At 44.4% G+C, this 18,447-nt stretch overlaps 1 long non-coding RNA gene across 1 annotated transcript; it reads right to left on the reverse strand.

The window, feature by feature from the left end:
• Nucleotides 1-1,727: 1,727 nt before the first annotated feature.
• On the reverse strand, nt 1,728-11,899 carry LOC140489358 (uncharacterized). The gene is made up of 3 exons (XR_011963123.1): nt 11,587-11,899; nt 6,062-6,159; nt 1,728-1,969 (listed from the first exon to the last, which is right to left on the reverse strand). It is a non-coding gene; the product is annotated as an uncharacterized lncRNA (long non-coding RNA).
• Between the last annotated feature and the right edge of the window lie 6,548 nt (nt 11,900-18,447).

Below are 18,447 nucleotides of genomic sequence, written 5' to 3' on the forward strand. Positions count from 1 at the left end.
AACCCTTCCTATTCATATCCCCATCCAGATGCCTTTTAAATGCTGTAATTGTACCAGCCTCCACCACATCCTCTGGCAGCTCATTCCATACACGTACCACCCTCTGTGTGGAAAAAGTTGCCCCTTAGGTCTCTTTTATATCTTTTCCCTCTCACCCTAAACCTATGCCCTCTCGTTCTGGACTCCCCAACCCCAGGGAAAAGATTTTGTCTATTTATCCTATCCATGCCCCTCATACTTTTGTAAATCTCTATAAGCATCAGCCTCTGATGCTTCAGGGAAAACAGCCCCAGCCTGTTCAGCGTCTCCCTTTAGCTCAAATCCTCCAACCCTGGCAACATCCTTGTAAATCTTTTCTGAACCCTTTCAAGTTTCACAACATCTTTCTGATAGGAAGGAGACCAGAATTGCACACAATATTCCAACAGTGGCCTCACCAATGCCTTGCACAGATGCAACATGACCTCCCAACTCCTCAATACTCTGACTGATAAAGGAAAGCATACCTAACGCCACCTTCACTATCCTATCTATTTGCAACTCCTCTTTTAAGGAGCTATGAACCTGCACTTCAAGGTCTCTTTGTTCAGCAACACTCCCTCGGACCTTACCATTAAGTATATAAATACTGCTAAGATTTGCTTTCCCAAAATGCAGCACCTCGCGTTTATCTGAATTTAATTCCATCTGTCACTTCTCAGCCCATTAGCCCATCAGGTTAAGATCGTGTTGTAATCTGAGGTAACCCTCTTTGCTGTCCACTACACCTCCAATTTTGGTATCATCTGCAAACTTACTAACTGTACCTCTTATGCTCGCATCCAAATCAAACTGATTGAGATAACTGGGATGTTCTCCTCAAGAGAAGACTGAGGGGTGATTCGATAGAATAGGGTGGCTCAGTGGTTAGCATTGCTACCTCATGGTGCTAGGGGCCCAGGTTTGATTCTACTCCGGTGCTCCGGTTTCCTCCCACAGTCCAAAGATGTATGATTAGGTGGATTGGCCATGCTAAATTACCCACAGTACCCATACCCCTAGGCATATGCAGGCTAGGTGGATTAGCAAATGGAAATGTAGGGTTTACACGAATAGGATAGGGAGGTGGATCTGGGTGGGATGCTTTTTGGAGGGTCAGTGTGGACTTGATGGGCTGAATGTCCTGCAGGGATTCTATGAAGTGTTCAAAATCACAAGGGATAAATCCTAATAAAATGTTGCCATTGGTGAAAGAGGCTGAGGATACAGATCAAGGGCGGTTGGCTAAAGATCAAAAGGTTGCAAGAGGAAAACCTCTTGGAATAATCACCTGAGCAGTTGGGGATGGGCAACAAATACCTTGCCAGTAACAGCCATTTCCCACAAAAGTACAGCACAGCAAATCATCAGAAACGTATTGCTTGAGTGTGCAATGAATTCAATCACGGTTTATGAAACAGGATTGCACAGGCATCAGGAAAAAGAAAGAAATTGCAAATCGACGGAGAAAGGTTGAAATGATCGCAGAGGGCCAGTACAGATATTCAGGCTGAATGGCTACCTCCTGTAATTTCGTGTCTCTGAACTGAACTGGGGGTGGGCTGAGAGTAGGGAGTCAGTCTATGGACAAAGTGGATCAGCTTCCCCTACATTTTTCCTGCTCCTAAAAACAAAAGAATTCAGTCTCTTGAGAACTGCGTGACACAACAGTATACATCCCAGAATTAAATGGCCATTGAATTGCTGCAGTGTTTTAATACTTTTATGACTTTAAAAAATATTTACCCAAGCAACGTTAGTTCACAACAAAACAAGAGTGTATTGGCTGATAGTTTGATCCTGGGCTAGAGCCAATACTGATTGGCTGAGACTTCATCAGAGGTTCTATAAAGGATTCGGTTGGTCAGCACCTTCGGTGGATCTCTCTGTTGCACATTGGCTGAATCTTCAAGTGATGATGGTCGGCCAAGATGTCCATGTTGGGGAGGAGCTGAAAGACAAGGAGCAGGAGATCCATGAAACTGATGTGTAGGGAAGCCCCCACATTGGAGGAGAAGGGTCAACTACTCTTGTGCACATGTTTGGCACTTGTCCAGCTTCAGGCACTCGCTATGCTATGGGCTGATGTGAAGTCTGACTCGCTTTGCAGAGGGAGAAAATTGAAGATTTTTTTTTCTGTTATTCTAATTTTACTTATTTCACCATTTCCTCCTACATTGTCTGGTACTTCCCCATATATAGAGCGCTGATGTAGAGGGGGCCTGAAGGGTGATCAACCTTTCATGATGAAACGTGCTAATCTAAGGTTCTGAGTTACAGGCAGGCCAAAGAGGAAACATGGTCTACTCCTGCTGTTAGTTCTCATGTAATTGTTGTGAAGGCTTTACGCATGTCAATTCTACGGATGAATCACTTCAGTCACATCTAGAAATCTGAGGAGTAGGGGTTGTTTTGCATTGGGAAGAGAGGGTTGAGTGGAGATAGGATAGAAATGGACAGAACCATGAAGGGTGTAGACAGAGGAAAAGTTCCTACTGATGGTAGGATCAAGAAGCAGAGGATACATGTCAAGCGATTGACAAACGTACAATGCAAAGATTTTCTTTTTTTCTATTTAACCTGTTTTTCTAATCAACCTGTTCAGAGATATTATTACATACCACTGGAGTAGGTGGGGCTCGAACCTGAACCCTGTGATACAGGAGTAGGAATGGCACCACTGTACCACTAGAGGGCAGTAGTAACATTCCTCAGGACTTAGAATTCACTGCCTGTGTGTGTGTTGGGGGCAAATTTAACCAGAGCATGTGAACAGAAATGGATAAGCACCAAAGAGATTAGTAAGGGAAGGGGGTGAGTGAAACTAACTAAATTGTTCCAACAGAGAGCTGGCAACGAATTGATGGATTTCTGTGTAGTAACTGTCCAATTCAATTTTAAGAGCCCATTGCATTATACTTTATCTTGGCTGGTTTTACAAATTCCATGAGTGTTGGCATAAATTGGTCAGAAGGGAGAGCTGTGTGGTTCAGAGCAGGAGATAGTTGTGTCGTATGGCCCACTGCTGGAGATTAGTGCGCTATCGCGTCTTAACTTATGCGTAGAAATGGAAATTGAAGAAGAAATTATGAAGATTAAAGTGGAAATTGGAATTGTGAAGATTCAATTGTTTTTCATTTTAAAAAATAATTTTTGAATACTGTGTTCAATTCTGGTCTCCCTGCTAAAGGAAAGATGTTGATAAACTGAAAAGGTTTCAGAAAAGATTTTGGGGGATATCGTTGGGATTGGAGAGTTTGAGCTGTAGGGAGAGGCTGAATAGGCTGGGGTTAGTTTTCCCTGGAGCTTCAGAGGTTGAGGAGTGACCTTATAGAATCATGAGGAGCATGGATAGAGTGAATAGACAAGGTCTTTTTTCTCCAAGGTATGGGAGTTCAAAACCTAGAGGGCATAGGTTTAAGGTGAGAGGGGAAAGATTTAAAAGAGACCCAAAGGGCAGCTTTAGGTGGTGCATGTATGGAATGAACTGCCAGAGGAAGTGGTGGAGGCTGGTACAATTACAACATTTAAAAGGCATCTGGATGGGTATTTGTATATGAAGGGTTTAGGGGGATTTAGGCCAAATGCTGGCAAATGGGACGAGATTAATTTAGGATATTTGGTTGGCATGAATGAGTTGAACCGAAGGGTCTGTTTCCATGCTGTACATCTCTATAATCTTCTCTGAAAAGCAACAGTTACTGAAGTTTTGAATTGGTATTGGAGGCAAAGAAATATTCGCCTTAACTTAGACTCATGTTACATCTCTCAAAGCAAGACAGTGATATCAAAGTTCCGATACATTGTTTATCAAATTTAAATGTAATAAAACATCCCAAGCTTCTTCACAGATTTGGCACAAATTGTGAGATGAGGGGATTGGATGGAGGGACCAGAAATTGTGGTTGAAGAAGTAGGAGGCTTTTAGAGGGAAGCTAAAAGTGGCATCTTTCCCACTCTGCCACGAAGAAGGAAATGGGACATCTAACAGGAAGAGGAGTTGGTAAGCAGTATTCGGTTGGGGCTGAGGAGCTAACAGTATTGGTGCAAATTATAAAATCATCCTCCTGAAAAATAAATAAGTTCACTTGCACATGTATATTTTGGAGTTGCCAATAAAGGACATGTCTGTTGATGAACTCAAATTGATTGGGCCTCTCACACCAAGGCATGCTGGAGAGTGATATCAGATGAATGTTGAATCAGTGGTGATCCGTTCCTCACTGCCTGGTCTGAGAGTGTGGATCGATCTCAGCTTAACTCCGTCTCAGCGCTGGATGTGGAGCACTCAAGGGGACAAATTGAACTAACACTGCACAAGTGATCTTCAAAATTAGTTTTGGTTTGATGTAAAATATCATGTCCTGGCTACAATTGAAGGAAAAAGGGAGGCTAGAAAGAGCATGTTAATTATCGCCACCATAGTGCAACCACCCTGTTCTAATTGGTTAGTTATTTCTGGGCATTTATTTTTGTGTACTGTGCATAACTTGTTTGTTGCCAGAAGTAATTGTTGACTGTTTTGGAAGCTTTAAAATTCAGCATAGCTTTATATAAATGCAAGTCTTTCTGTCACATAAGGTCAAGGGTGAAGATTGTGGACCTTGGAATTGGAACAGCTTCATGTTGTAGGTCAGACCTAGTGTCACTCCACTGAAAGGTTCAAGGTTGGGATTGGACGGATCCATCATAAATTGTGTACCTCATGGTTGAGTACACAATGAAATCAAATCAGAATGAGATGGCTCAATGTGACAGTTCTGCTCTAGTTTAATTGCCAAGCAGAAGGTTTGTCAGTAAGTGGGCAGTAATGGGAAAATGGACTGAGGAACCTTGGAAGAAGGTCCAGTGAGGAATTGGGCAGCTCAGAGAGATGCAAGTACCTGCAGTACCAACAGCCGAGTGGTATTATCATTGGCTAGTTAATCCAGAAACTCAACTCACGTGGGTGCCCAAGTTCGAATCCTGCCACGGCAGAATGTGGGATTTGAATTTAATAAAAGTTTGGAATTAAGAGTCTAATGATGACTATGAATCCATGTCGGAAAAGCGCATCTGTTTCACTAATGCCCTTTAGGGAAGGAAACTTCTGTCCTTACTTGGTCAACCTACTCAAACGTTTCTGATAATGGACGCAGATTTTTCAGTAACTTTCACAAAGGAATCATGTATATACCCAAAAGGGGAAGCAAAAGTACATGGCAATGTGGATAAAAGGGCATTCTGGTAAGAACAATAGGCTAGCTGTTTCAAAAAAAAACCTGGTAGGGCGAGGATGGCCCAAATGACTTTCCTCTGAGCTGTGCTGTTCTACAATAATTTACGATGTCACCAGATAGGTAGGAGTTTTTGGCTGTGGAAATTTGGGGGGGTGGGAGGGGGGGGGAGGTTCAGGACAGGAGTAGGATCAAGGAGGAGGGTACTCTCCTCATTGAGTCATATATTTCTGAAGCAGACCTTTTGCTCCAACCAGTCCATGCTGACTGTGTTTCCAAACTGAACTAGTCCCTCCTTTCTGCGCTTGGCACATATCCCTCCAAACATTTGTTATTCACGTACTCATCCAAATATCTTTTAAACATTGTAACTGTACCCGCATCCACCACTGCATCAGGAAGTTCATTCCACACATGACCCACTCTGTGTTCAAATCTTGCCCTCATGTCCTTTTTAAAAGTTACTCCTCTCACCCTAAAAATAAACCCGCTGAGTTTAGAAGTCCCCCACCCTCGGGAAAATCCCCTAGTTATGCCCCTCATGATTTTATAAACCTGAATAAAGTCACCCCTCAACCTCCTACACACTAGTGTAAAAAAGTTCCCTCTTGGATAGGGAGCTTGGAAACTTGGGTTAAGTAAGAGGGAGGGATAGGAGAAAGAGGTCCTGCAACACTGTATCTTTGAGTCTGAAGATCTGGGTTTGAATGCAACTCCATGTCTTAATGACCAAGGAAGGAGCAGCTAAGCAGGTTAAGTATCAATGTACAAATCCTATTAATGGCCACCAAAACTGAGCCAAAGCCAATCACATAACAGATACTCACCAGTCAGCCATTGTTAAACTTTAAGTCCTAAGGCTTTCATGCAACTTTTGTAGGCCTGAGTTGCTTCTTTACATTTCTCTTCACCATTATCTGCAATGCTGTAAACCACGAAAAAACAAAGTTAAAAGCATATTCACCACTGTTTGGAAAATGCAACTGAGGCTCACACTCCGGCACAGTCCCAAACCTTAACCTGAAACTTGGATAATTATCTGAAGAGAAAAGAAGCTGCTGGGCTATGAGGAAAGGGCAAGGGAATGGGAACCAGTGAGTTGTATAGTGGGCAGCTACACACACACACAAAAGGCCAAATAGCCAGCTCCTGTGCTGTAACCAATCAATGATTCTAAAGGTCTTTCTTATATACCCTGCCTCCAGTTGTTGGAGTGGGAACAAGATTTACAAAAAGGTCAAAAATGATTTATTTTATTTACAGAAATATGGGACCAAGGGGATGGAAATGAGAGTATGGTAATTTAGAGAACATAGGAATTAGGAGAAGGAAGATGTCACTCAGCCTCTTGAACCTATCCCATCATTCAATTCAATCATGGCTGATTTGATTGTGGTCTCATCTCCACATTCCTACCTACTCCAATGACCTTTGACCCCCCCATTCATCAAAAGTCAATTTAACTTTGCCTTAAAAATGTTCAATTACTGCCTCCGACACCGGATAATAGAGTTCCCTTAACATTCTTGAGAAAAAAACTCTCATCTCTCCTTAGATAAGAAGCCCATTAAATTTAAACTGTGTCCCCTAGTGCCAGTCTCTCCCATGAGGGATAGCATCCTTTTAAAATCCATCCTTTCAAGTCCCCTCAGGGCTTGATGCATTACAGTAAGATCAATGCAGTGAGCATCATTTCTGTAATTAATAGAAATTGTGTACCAAGATGCAGTGAAAGTGTCCCCACCTCTGAGGCAGGAGGCCTGGCTACAGGTGCCATTTGCTCCAGATTTATGCAATGACATCTCTGAACAGGAGACAGTCACGTGCTGGTGGTTTCCTGTCCAAAAGGCTGTTTGAAGATACTTTGTCTGGGGAAGTCAAAGCCATCTGTAGTTGCCATTGTGAAGGTGGTGGTGGTCTGGCTTCATAGAATCACCACAGTGTGGAAGCAGGCCATTCAGCCCATGCTGACCCTCTGAAGAGCAACCAACCCCCCTTCCCCTGCATTTCCCAGGGCTAATCCACCTAGCCTGTACATCCCTGGACACCATGGGCAATTCAGCGTGCTCAATCCATCTAACTTGCACATATTTGGACTGTGGGAGGAAAGCAGAGTTCCCAGAGGAAACCCACACAGACTGTCATCCGAGGGTGGAATCAAACCCAGGTCCCTGGTGCTGTGAGGCAGCAGTGTTAACCATTGAGCCACCATGCCTTCTTAAATTGCTGGCATCCACGTGTGGCAGGTTGACCCACAATGCCTTGGGGAGAGAGTTCCAGGATTTTGATCTAGTGACACTGAAGGAACAGCCAAAATATTTTCAAGTCAGAATGGTGAGTGGCTGGAGGGGAACTTGCACTGGATGACGTTCCCATCTATCTGCTGCCCTTTGTCCTTCTAGATGGAAGTGGCCATGGATTTAGAATGTGCTGCCTGAGGAGCCTTCATGAAATTCTGCTTGCATCTTGTAGATAGAACATACTGGTGCTACTGAGTGTCGGTGGTGGAGGAAGTGGATTAGATTAGATTAGATTACTTACAGTGTGGAAACAGGCCCTTCGGCCCAGCAAGTCCACACCAACCCTCCAAAGAGCAACCCACCCTGACTAATGCACCTAACACTACGGGCAATTTAGCATAGCCAATTCAACTAACCTGCACATCTTTGGACTGTGGGAAGAAACCGGAGCACCCGGAGGAAACCCACACAGACACGGGGAGAACATGCAAACTCCACATAGACAGTTGCCCGAGGCAGGAATTGAACCTAGGTCCCTGGTGCTGTTGTTTGTGGATGTGGTGCCAGTCAAGCCGGCTGCTTTGTCCTGAATACAGAACAAAGGAATGTTGGCACTGAGATACCAATCAGCCACATTCTTGTTAAATAATGGAACAGATTCAAGAGACAAAGTGGTTTCCAAAATAGAAACAGAGTGCTGCAGAAACTCAACTGGTCTGGCAGAATCCGTGGGCAGAGAAATACAGTTAACAGGATGAGTCTGAGATGACTCCTTCAGAACTCCCTGTGTTTTAATTCCAGCTCTCCAGCATCCTCAGTACTTTAATTTTATTTTAGCTGGACGGCCCTCTCCTGTTTCCAAGTCTTGTGTTTTTCTTTTGAATAATACTAAAATGATTTGAAGCCGAGTGAGTCAGTGTTTCTTCTGAAGAAGTCATCTCAGACTGGAAACGTTAACTCTGTTTCTGTCTCCACAGACCTGCTGAGTTTCTCAATCAGTCTGTGTTTGTTTCAGATTTCCAGCATCCAGTAGTGTTTAGCTTTTACTCAAGTGTGGGACTTTTCCTCTAGTGAGAGATGTCTGTTAAATGAATGCATACATGTGTAGTCCATGTGACCGTATGTGAGTGCATGTGTGAGGCATTGCAAGCGGATTTGGCTGGTCAAGGAGGGATCTGAAGTGTGGCAACAATGAAGCACCGCATGTAAATCTTGCTACATGGAGCATTTCAACCAGACAGAGTATACAATTCTTCAGTAATAATACCACTCAAGTTAATAACCAGACTAAAATTACATTCCACACTGTTCCCAGACTGTGCAAATTTAAAGAAGCATTCTGTAATCTCGAATTTGTACAAAAATGTTTATCAGGGCGGATCCAGCACCGATGGGCAATCAAACTTCATTACACAAGCACAATAGAGATACAACGGCATCCAGCTGGAAAAAGCTCAGAAATTCCTCCCTAGTTCCAATAGTTACACAGGCGCTGAGTCAGCCTGGAATCTGACAGTTCAAATTATCCATCCCTGTGACACAGTCCTTAGCCCTTGCCCTGGGGCTGGCCTTGCCTGATAAACAGACAAAGTCACTTTCAGCTTGAATTAGGGCAGTGAATTTGACACTAAAATAATACTAGGAACTGCACGCAACAGAATCAGAGACAAACAGGTTGGCTTTCCCTGGTTGTTCATGATCTTTTCACTGCACCCTCTCCGGGTTTTACTCTTTCCACCCCTCGAAATTGCCACACTCAAAACTCCACGTTGGCAGCCATTCAACTCTTCACCCAGTTCCAGATGGCGAGAGCCCACAGACTATTTGGCTGTGGAAGGCATCATTCGCAAGGGAAAACATCCCTGCCTCTGTTTCTCCACCCTGCCCCAGTCAATATTTTTTCCCATGCCAACACATTCTTGAAATGGCTCACAGCCCTCGAGTGGGATCTTGCTGTGCTCCAGTCGACTGCTGCATTCGCTCCAGGGGAGAGGGGAGCATTATACTTCAGATGTGGCTGGATATCTAGCATGTCAGAGGGTCTGAAAGGGCCAATGTTAATGCAAGATTCACCTCTCTTTGAACAAGGGTTTGCTCTAGCTTCCATAGGTCACCCAACTGCTATTGCCTTCCAAAGCTTCACATTGTCCTAATTGAATGGGACCATTGACGCAACTGTTAAAGAACATCATCTGCTATCTCCTTTGAAGGGATTCATGAGGCAATTCGCTGCCAAGCATCTACTGCCTGGCCCAGGATGATATTGGCCCTGCCTCACCCCAGAGAGCGAATAACCGACAGACTCCTTTATAAGCAATCAGTTGGTTCACAGAAACATTGAAAACAGGAGCAGGAGTAGGCCATTCAGCCCTTCAAGCCTGTTCTGCCATTCAATATGATCATGGCTGCTGATCCAACTCAAACGCCTGTTCCTGCTACCTCTCCCGTACCCTTTGATCCCTTTAGCTTCAGCTACTTTCTGTGGCACCACTCCCTGGGTGAAGACATTTCTCCGCATCTCAATCTCAATGGCCCACCCCATATTGACCCCTGGTTCTGGACTTCCCCACAATCAAGACCAGCCTTCCTGCATTTATCCTGCCTTGTCCTGTAGAATTGTATAGGTTCCTAAGAGATCTCCCCGCACCCTAATTTTCCTAAACTCCTGGGAATATAATCCTGCCCAATCCAGTCTTCCTTCATACATCAGTCTTGCCATCCCCCAGGTACCAGTATGGTAAAGCTTTAATAAACAAAGAACTGTGGATGCCAGGAATCTGAAACAAGAACAGTAATTGCTGGAGAAACTCAGCAGGTCTGGCAGCGTCTGTGAAAAGAAAGAGTTAATATTTGGAGACTGATGACTCTTCTTTAAGGGTTCACTGCACCTGAAACATTAACTCTGTTTCTCTCTCCACACATGCTGCCAGAACTGCTGAGATTCTCCAGCAATTTCTGGTTTTTGTTTTGGCTAAACCCGTTGTTGCTCTCCATCTGTTGTCAGAACACCCTTCCGCAGAAAGGGAGATCAAAACCACACCCAGAACTATATCAAAATATAGGGCCGCTGTCAGCCCTTCTATCTGATACTTCCATAGACACTTGACTGTACCTCAATCCCACTGCCTTCCTCCCCATTTAGCTGAGGGACTAATCTCTGTCACATATTGTAATATTATTCCACATATGAATAAAGTTATTGCCTCCCTTACAGTAGCTCTGTATTGTTCTGAAGAAGGGTCACTGGACCCGAAATGTTAACTCTGCTTTCTCTCTTCACATACCAGCTGAGCTTTTCGAGCAATGTTTGTTGTTGTTTCTGATTTCCAGCATCCACAGTTCTTTGGTTTGTTTTATTGCCTCTTTAGAATAGTTTTATGCTTACTAGTTAATCCAGCCCTTTGCCTTCTCTATATGATGGAAGTGTTCTGCATTCCTTTATACATAGTCCTCTCCTTTCAGCATTTTTAAAGGCATATTCAAAGTGGCAGAATTTCTATAATCCAGGTTAGAATGGAAGGCCAGCCCCGATGTGGTACTGATTGTTGTGGATGACACTGTCATGGCCGACACTAACTGCCATGGCTGACACTGTCATTGCCGACACCGACTGTCTTGGACAACACTAACTGTCATGAATGATATCGAATGTCATGGCCGACACTAACTTGCATGGGCTACGCCGACTGTCATGGACAACACGAACTGTCAGGCCGACACTGTCATGGCTGACACTGACTGTCATAGATAACAATAACTGCCACAGGCTGACGCTGACTGTCTGTGTGTTGCCGGTAATTGTCATGGACAATAATCAAAGGGCGTGCGTCAAGACTCCCTCCTCCTGCACTGGGTGAGGTGGAGTAAACAACACTAATTGTACAGTCACTCTAATTGGGAGAACGAGATGGGACAGCCGGAATTCCACAGAAATGGTTAACCCGCGATATGTACGAGCTGCTTGGTTCCCCACGCAGATGCCCTGCAAAGTGATTCAGCAATGCTGTCAGTAATTTGAAGCAAAACACCACATTTTACCGTGAAGTTCTTCACGCCGCCCATAAAATTACAATCAGACAGGAATTTGGTTCAAAGCCCCTTGTCAAGCTCACCATTTCTCCATGGCCGTTCGCAGCTCCAAGCAGGGGGCCTTGGACAACCCAGCTGTGTCTGTCTCCTTTTCAGTAATGAGCATGTTCTCCTCACCCTTGCTTTCTGACATGGCAAGGCTCCTCTAAATAGCTGATTCTCGCTCTCTCTGTTTCTCTGGGTCTTTCTCCCTCTCTCTCTCTCTCTGTCTACCGCTCTCGCTCCCACGTGCTCCCACAGCCCCCACTCCACTATCCCCTGAAGCCAAAGTGTGGAAGATTATTTTTTTTTGTCAAATGACGCCTGTGAGGGCGAGGTCAGCCTGTAGGGTAGGGGAGATAAGATGACAGAGATGATGAAGCGCAGCCTGCTTTAGCTCTGAGTCGTGGCCAATCGCACTGTTCGCAGCATGTGGCCCGATTTAACCGTCTGAGCGCCGAGGGGTTTTGAAGTTTGGAAGTGGATTGCCTCCCACAGAGCTTTCCGTTTCATTGACAGCTTGTCCAAGTCAGAGGGATGTCGGTTGAAATCTTGTGCCCCCTACCCCACCCTCCCAAAGCCTGGAATTCAGGCTGACACTGATGGAGTGCTGCACTGTCAGAGGCACTATTCTCCAGTGGAGCCTCCTGCTGCCCTTTGGGATGGACTGAGTGGCCACCTGGGTTTGAAGTGTCCTGGCTAACATTTATCTCATGTCATTTTTTAAAAAATCTGTTTTGTTTTGAGATATCTTTCAGTGGGATCTTGCTGTGCGCAGTGGCTGCAGTGTTTCCTAAGTTACAAAGAATGGCTGTAAAGATTTTGGGCCGTTCTGAGGTGGGTGGGAGTGAGGAGGGGAGGTGGGGGGGGTGGGGAGGGGTATGGTCGGAAGGAGTGTGGTGGTAATAAAAATACAAAGCTTTCTCCCTGGCCTTCCCCTCCTACACACCAGCTCAGACTGCAGTAGGTGAATTGTTCAATCGCCGATACCCTGGCCATGGAACAGTTGACCCCACATACAGCTCGTGACGAAGGGAGAGTGGCCTGTTGCCTGGATTTCGCTGCTCGTTGGATGCTGCCTGGATTTCGCTGCTCGTTGGATGCTGCCTGGATTTCGCTGCTCGTTGGATGCTGCCTGAACTGCTGTGCTCTTCCAGCACCACTAATCCAGTATTTGATTTTCAGCATCTGCAGTCATTGTTTTTACCTTGTTAGATTGGGAGAGTTCAGTGTAAAGGAAAACAGCCCCCACTCCATCCCCCTGTCCCCACACTGGACTCCCACATAGATTTTCAACAGGGAACCTGTGGAATGAGATCTTTGGAAAACCCCCTGAACCTTTCCACATCTGGAAGGCAATGAAACACAATTACCCAGCTCAACCTCACAGAGACAGGCCATTTGGCCCAAATGCCTGCTATCTCTCACAAATCTCCTCCCACTATTTTTTACTGAGATGCAGGAGCCACTGGCAAGTGGCCACTGGATGTTACCCATCCCTAATTGCCCTTGCATGGAGGGGGCATTACGAGGGCCATTTGAGGGCATGTAGAGTCACATGTAGGCCAGAATGGGTAAGGACGGCAGATTTCCTACTCTGAAGTAAATGACTGAATCTGATGGCTTTTTTCAACATCTGGTGACAGTTGACATGGTGACCACCATTGAGACTATTGTTATCTTCCACATCATTTGCTTGCATCTGTTCATTGCAATTAAGTTGATGGTGGGACTTAAACGTTTGTCCCCAGGACAGTCGCCCAGGCCTCTGGATATTTGAGCCCAATGGTACCATAATCCATGGTGGGTGTTGCAAACGGCCCATGTTTATTGCCTAGCTCAGATTGCCCCTTGATATTAAGGTCAGTGAACTGCCTTAGAATCTTAAAATCCCTAAAATGTGGAAACAGGCCACTCAGCCTATCAAGTCCATACTGGCCTGCTGAACAGCATCCCACTGAGAGTCAAGAGTGTGATGCTGGAAAAGCACAGCAGGTCAGGCAGCATCCAAGGAGCAGGAAAATTTCCTGATGAAGGGCTTTTGCCCAAAACGTCAATCAAGTTTCAAATACTACCTGACCTGCTGTGCTTTTTCAGCATCACATTCTTGACTGTAATCTCCAGCATTTGCAGTCCTCACTTGCACCTAGTGTCCCACTGAGATCCTATCCTGTATTCACCATGGCAAACCCACCTAACCTGCACATCCTGGACACTATGGACAATTTTACCACAGCCAACCCACCTTAACCTGCAAATCTTTGGACTGTGGGAGGAAACCTGCAGAAATACGGGGAGAACATGTAAACTCCACACAGACAGTCATCTGAGGTGAGAATTGAACCTGGGTCCCTGGCACTGTGAGGCAGCAGTGCTAACCTCTGAGTCGCTATGTCTTCTTGAACTGCTGTAGTCCTTATGATGTAGGTACTGTTATTATGTAGTGCTGTTATTGCCAAGGTTTTAACCCTCTGACGTTGAAGGAATGTTAAAAAAAAGATAGTAGAATATTGAGGCAGTTATATTCGATGGCACCTGTAACATTGACATTGGAGGAGAGCAGTCAGTTTGAGCTTCTTGACTTTACAGGTAGATTGAAATTCCATTTTCTGCATTCCTTTTGATAGTGGCTAGCAGTCAGTACTCAGCAAGAGAGAGACTTCTCTTCCTTACCTGAAGTGTGGGGGTGTTTAGTGGCTGTTCTCAAGCTGTAGTCTTCACCGTAGAATAGCACATGGAGCAGGGGTTGCAGTCGGTTTTTAACCTTTGCTTCTGTGTGTCCCTTGGTTGAAACACAAGTGTATCTGCAGGAGATGGCTTCCCGCTGAGAGGGGTTGGGTATGCAGCTTCTGGCTAGCTCTTTCCTTTAGGATTTGAGATTAAGGTTTAATTCTTTCTGCATTGGAGAGACTTTCCATGGCTCCAGGCACAATTCTGCCAGTTGCTCACTGAATTTACATCCACTGACCTTTTTCAAAGTATACACATTGGAATTAAAAAAATTTTATATCTCCATAATGACTTTGCTCATGACACACACTAACCTGGAGAAAAATAAAAACATAAATTTTCAAGTATCCAGTACAAGGGGAAATCAAAGAACATGCAATTGGTGACGTCTTTACAATCCTTGAGTGCCAGGCTTTAACCCGAGACTATGGTTGTTTACTTAATGGCATAGCCTCAACATTAGCAAATTGCCATTATCTTTGAGTTCAGTGCACTGATATTTTCCAATTTGCTTTATCACTGGATGTTTCCTTCAAGAGACTGCGAGAAGGAAGAAATGATACCTTCTAATTCTATAGGATCCTTGTGTTATCAACCCATTTATTTTCTTGTCTGGCCAAATGCTATTGTCTGAAATACAATTCTTTTCTGAATGCCCATATCTGGCTTTACCTCACCCCCACCGTTGCAGAGAATGTGTAGGTGATTTTTGTCCCATTGTGTGAAACTCCCTGATTGCTGTAAATCAAACAGGAGATACAGACCAGTGACTGGCTTCAGTCAGTTCAGTGACTTATTGCAGGTCAGACTGCTTCTAGTCTATTGCTAGTTTTGTGAGCTGCTCAAGTTGTGGTCAAGCGATTGCATCGGCCATCTCAAGTCAATGTTTTTATCCCTTAAAAGGGCATGTTAGTCCATGAAAAATACCAGACATTAAAACCAGATATAGGATGTTAAAATTGATTTGAGTGGTTCAAAATTAACCGACAGAGTTAGAAGAATCCAAATACTATGAGTCTGTCCAAACCCCACGCACCAGTGTATTCAAAAGTTCAACAATTTTAAGGCATGAACTCACCCATGTCCATACTCTGACCCCCACACACCAGGCCTTGTTATCATAGTCCACTATTATACACACTCATTGTTAGCAACAACCAGTTGCAATTAATAGTTATTCACCCTCCTATCCAGAGGATCCATTCCTTTGTCTGCCCAACTGTTCTTTTCCTTTGGGCTCTACGCCCACCTATCACTTATCCTTTACCAGCTGCCCCCACCTTACCTCCTGCAGGTAACCCAACATATTCCTAGCTACCATCAGTTCTGAGGAAGGATCACCAGACCTGAAATGTTAACGGATTTTTCTGCATAGATACTGCCGGACCTACTGAGCTGTTCCAGCAGTTTCTGTTTACAAAGGTATTTTGGCTCATGACTTGGTGACACTTCAAGTGTTAGAATGACAACAGTCACTCCACTGCCAAGTATTTCTATGGTATCCTCATCCCTTGCGATTGTAACTCTCTGCCTAGCTCCAATCCTAGACTGTTACACCTGCCAGATTTTAAACCCCTTTACTATTGCTGACTGGATGCAGTTGGTCAAGTCCTAAACTGCTCCATTGCCTCTCCTTTATAGAGGAGAACACCTACCTAGAAGCTGGGCCAATTGTTGCCATAGGTTTTGATAATTTACTTTAAATCAATCATTGCAGCAAAGATGTTGCATTAAAACACCACTACATGAAGACAAGCTACATTGAACAGGACCTCCTGTCCCACCCCTGTGAACTGAAGTATTTTGGAGCAACTTTAAGAATTTTTGAGTACAGACACGAATCAACATTTGCCACTGGAAACAGTGATGATCCTTTTGCTTAGAAGACCAGCAGGTGTTGCTATTTTATTCAGAATAAATAAAAAGGCAAGCAAAAGTTCACAGAATTAAAAAACTAGATTGCAGTTAATGGAGCAATGTATTTTGAAAGGGAGCAAGGGTGGAGATCAGTTTCCTACAGCACACATGAGCTACTACAAATTGAAAGCATTACTGTAGTGCGATCCAAGTCTGAACTCATGCAATTGCCTTGCAAGAGGCAATTGACAGTTGCAAGCAGGACAGACTAAGGCAGTTCTAAATGCCATTTTATTTCATTCTGCAAAAACAAGTTACTTATGTTGGACATAAATTGAAAGACTACCTCAATTAAGGGGATGATATTGTACATGATAAAGATAGAATAGATCAGGAATAAATTTAGTCACTCTCCCCCAGGGTGAGCCTGTCAAACAGGTACTCTCCCAGGCCATTCTCAGGGGCTCCCAGTTTCTTCAGGTTGGTGATGTGATCTCCCAGCTTCTTGATCATCTTCACTTGCTCATCCAAGTAGTGCTTCTCCAGGAGGGTGGTATGGAGTATTTGGATCAGACAGACATGGAATTAGTTTCTATGGATTGTTGGAACAGCTGGCTATTTACAAGAACAGGTTAAAAACATGGAGTGCAGGGTAGATTCCAATATCCCCTTCAACGCCACTGAAGATTCACCCATCAAGAACTCACATGAGGGTCAGTGTGGCCAGAGGAGAGTTTGTGCAGATCCAGCAGACTCTGGTTCACATCCTTCTCCATCTGCAGAGCTCTCTGCATTGCCTCCAGACCATTGCCCCACTCATCCTGCTCTGGCTTCTGGAAACAGAATAAGGCAATTCCAACCACTTTGTTGCCCATTGGCACTATTGCAGACAAAAACAAATCACAGCAAGAAATGGGGACAACCGTTGTATAGGATTGACAGAACTGAGGGACTAGAAGTCAGCTCCCTCTTCATTTGCCTCCTTTTAGACATGTGGTGCCGTTGCCAGTATTTGTTTACCCATCCCCAATTGCCCTGACCAACGTTGACTGACCCTTGCTTGCTTAGTCACATTCCTGAGAGTCTGGAGTCACATGTATCAGAATCAGAATCTCTACAGTGAGGAAGCAGGCCATTTGGCCCATTGAGTCCACACTGATTCTCTGAAGAGCATCCCTCCCAGGCCCACTCCTGTCACAGGACAATCCACTAGCCTGCACATCCCCTGATGCAATGGGCAACTTAACATGGCCAATCCAGCTAATCTGCACATCTTTGGACTGGGAGAGGAAACCTCAGCACCCAGAAGAATCCCAGTGTCACAGGGAGACTGTGCAAACTTCAGACAGTTGCCAAGGGTCTCTGGTGCTGTGAGGCAGCAGTGCTAACCACTGAGCCACCATGCTACCCACTGCAGATCAGGCAAGGATGGCAGCTTTATCCTGCCCAAAAAGGCATTAGAGAACCAGATTTCATTTTAATGAAAATGACAGTAGTATTACTATTGTGTCCAGTTTGATTTCCTGATATTTAAAATTTAACCAATGGCCACAGTAAGATTTGAACCCACATTCCCAGAAACGTTACCTTCAGATATCTGGATTACAGAGACTGACCACTATGCCTTGCCCAATATCTTAGGCTCAGGAAGTTTCACAGGACTGATATACTGAACATTTCTGGATGTATTCAAACATCTTTAAAGAATAAAAGAAATAATCCTGAGTTTTCCAGCATTTAACTGTCACAAATTGGATAATCTGTCTCTCCCTCAGTAATATTGGGAATTAAATATTCGCAAGAGGAACCAGAAATTAAGTGATGGCCACAATTACTTTGCATAAAACAACTTTACATTTCTATCCTACACTTACTATCTAATCAGGTTTTCTGGATCAATAAGCTCGCTTTTAATCTGCATTTGTTTGTACTCCTGAGAATTAGATCACCTCACCTGCTATGTTGACTTATTAAGAGTTCACTATGATTTAGTTTAATTAGGATAGCTCAAGGTAGTGGCAACATTTCACCACTGCATCCTTTCCTCCCCAGATACATGTCTGAATGAAGGCTGCTTCCAATTCTCTTAACATTGTTCGAATATTACCAATTCTCATTGGAGGAGTTGCCACAGTAAATTTTCACATATGCTCAATCCAACCCGGACATCCTGCAGGAGGACTCTGCCTCCACGTTTATTCTGGAATGCCATCAGTTTCTCAGCGTGTTCCCGTTCCTCATGGGACTGCTCCTTGAAGAACTCAGCAAAGTGACGCAGGGCAACATCATCCCGGTCAAAGTAAGAGGACGGCAGGTTG

Source organism: Chiloscyllium punctatum, chromosome 18, assembly GCF_047496795.1.
Source record: "Chiloscyllium punctatum isolate Juve2018m chromosome 18, sChiPun1.3, whole genome shotgun sequence".
NCBI lineage: Eukaryota > Metazoa > Chordata > Chondrichthyes > Orectolobiformes > Hemiscylliidae > Chiloscyllium > Chiloscyllium punctatum.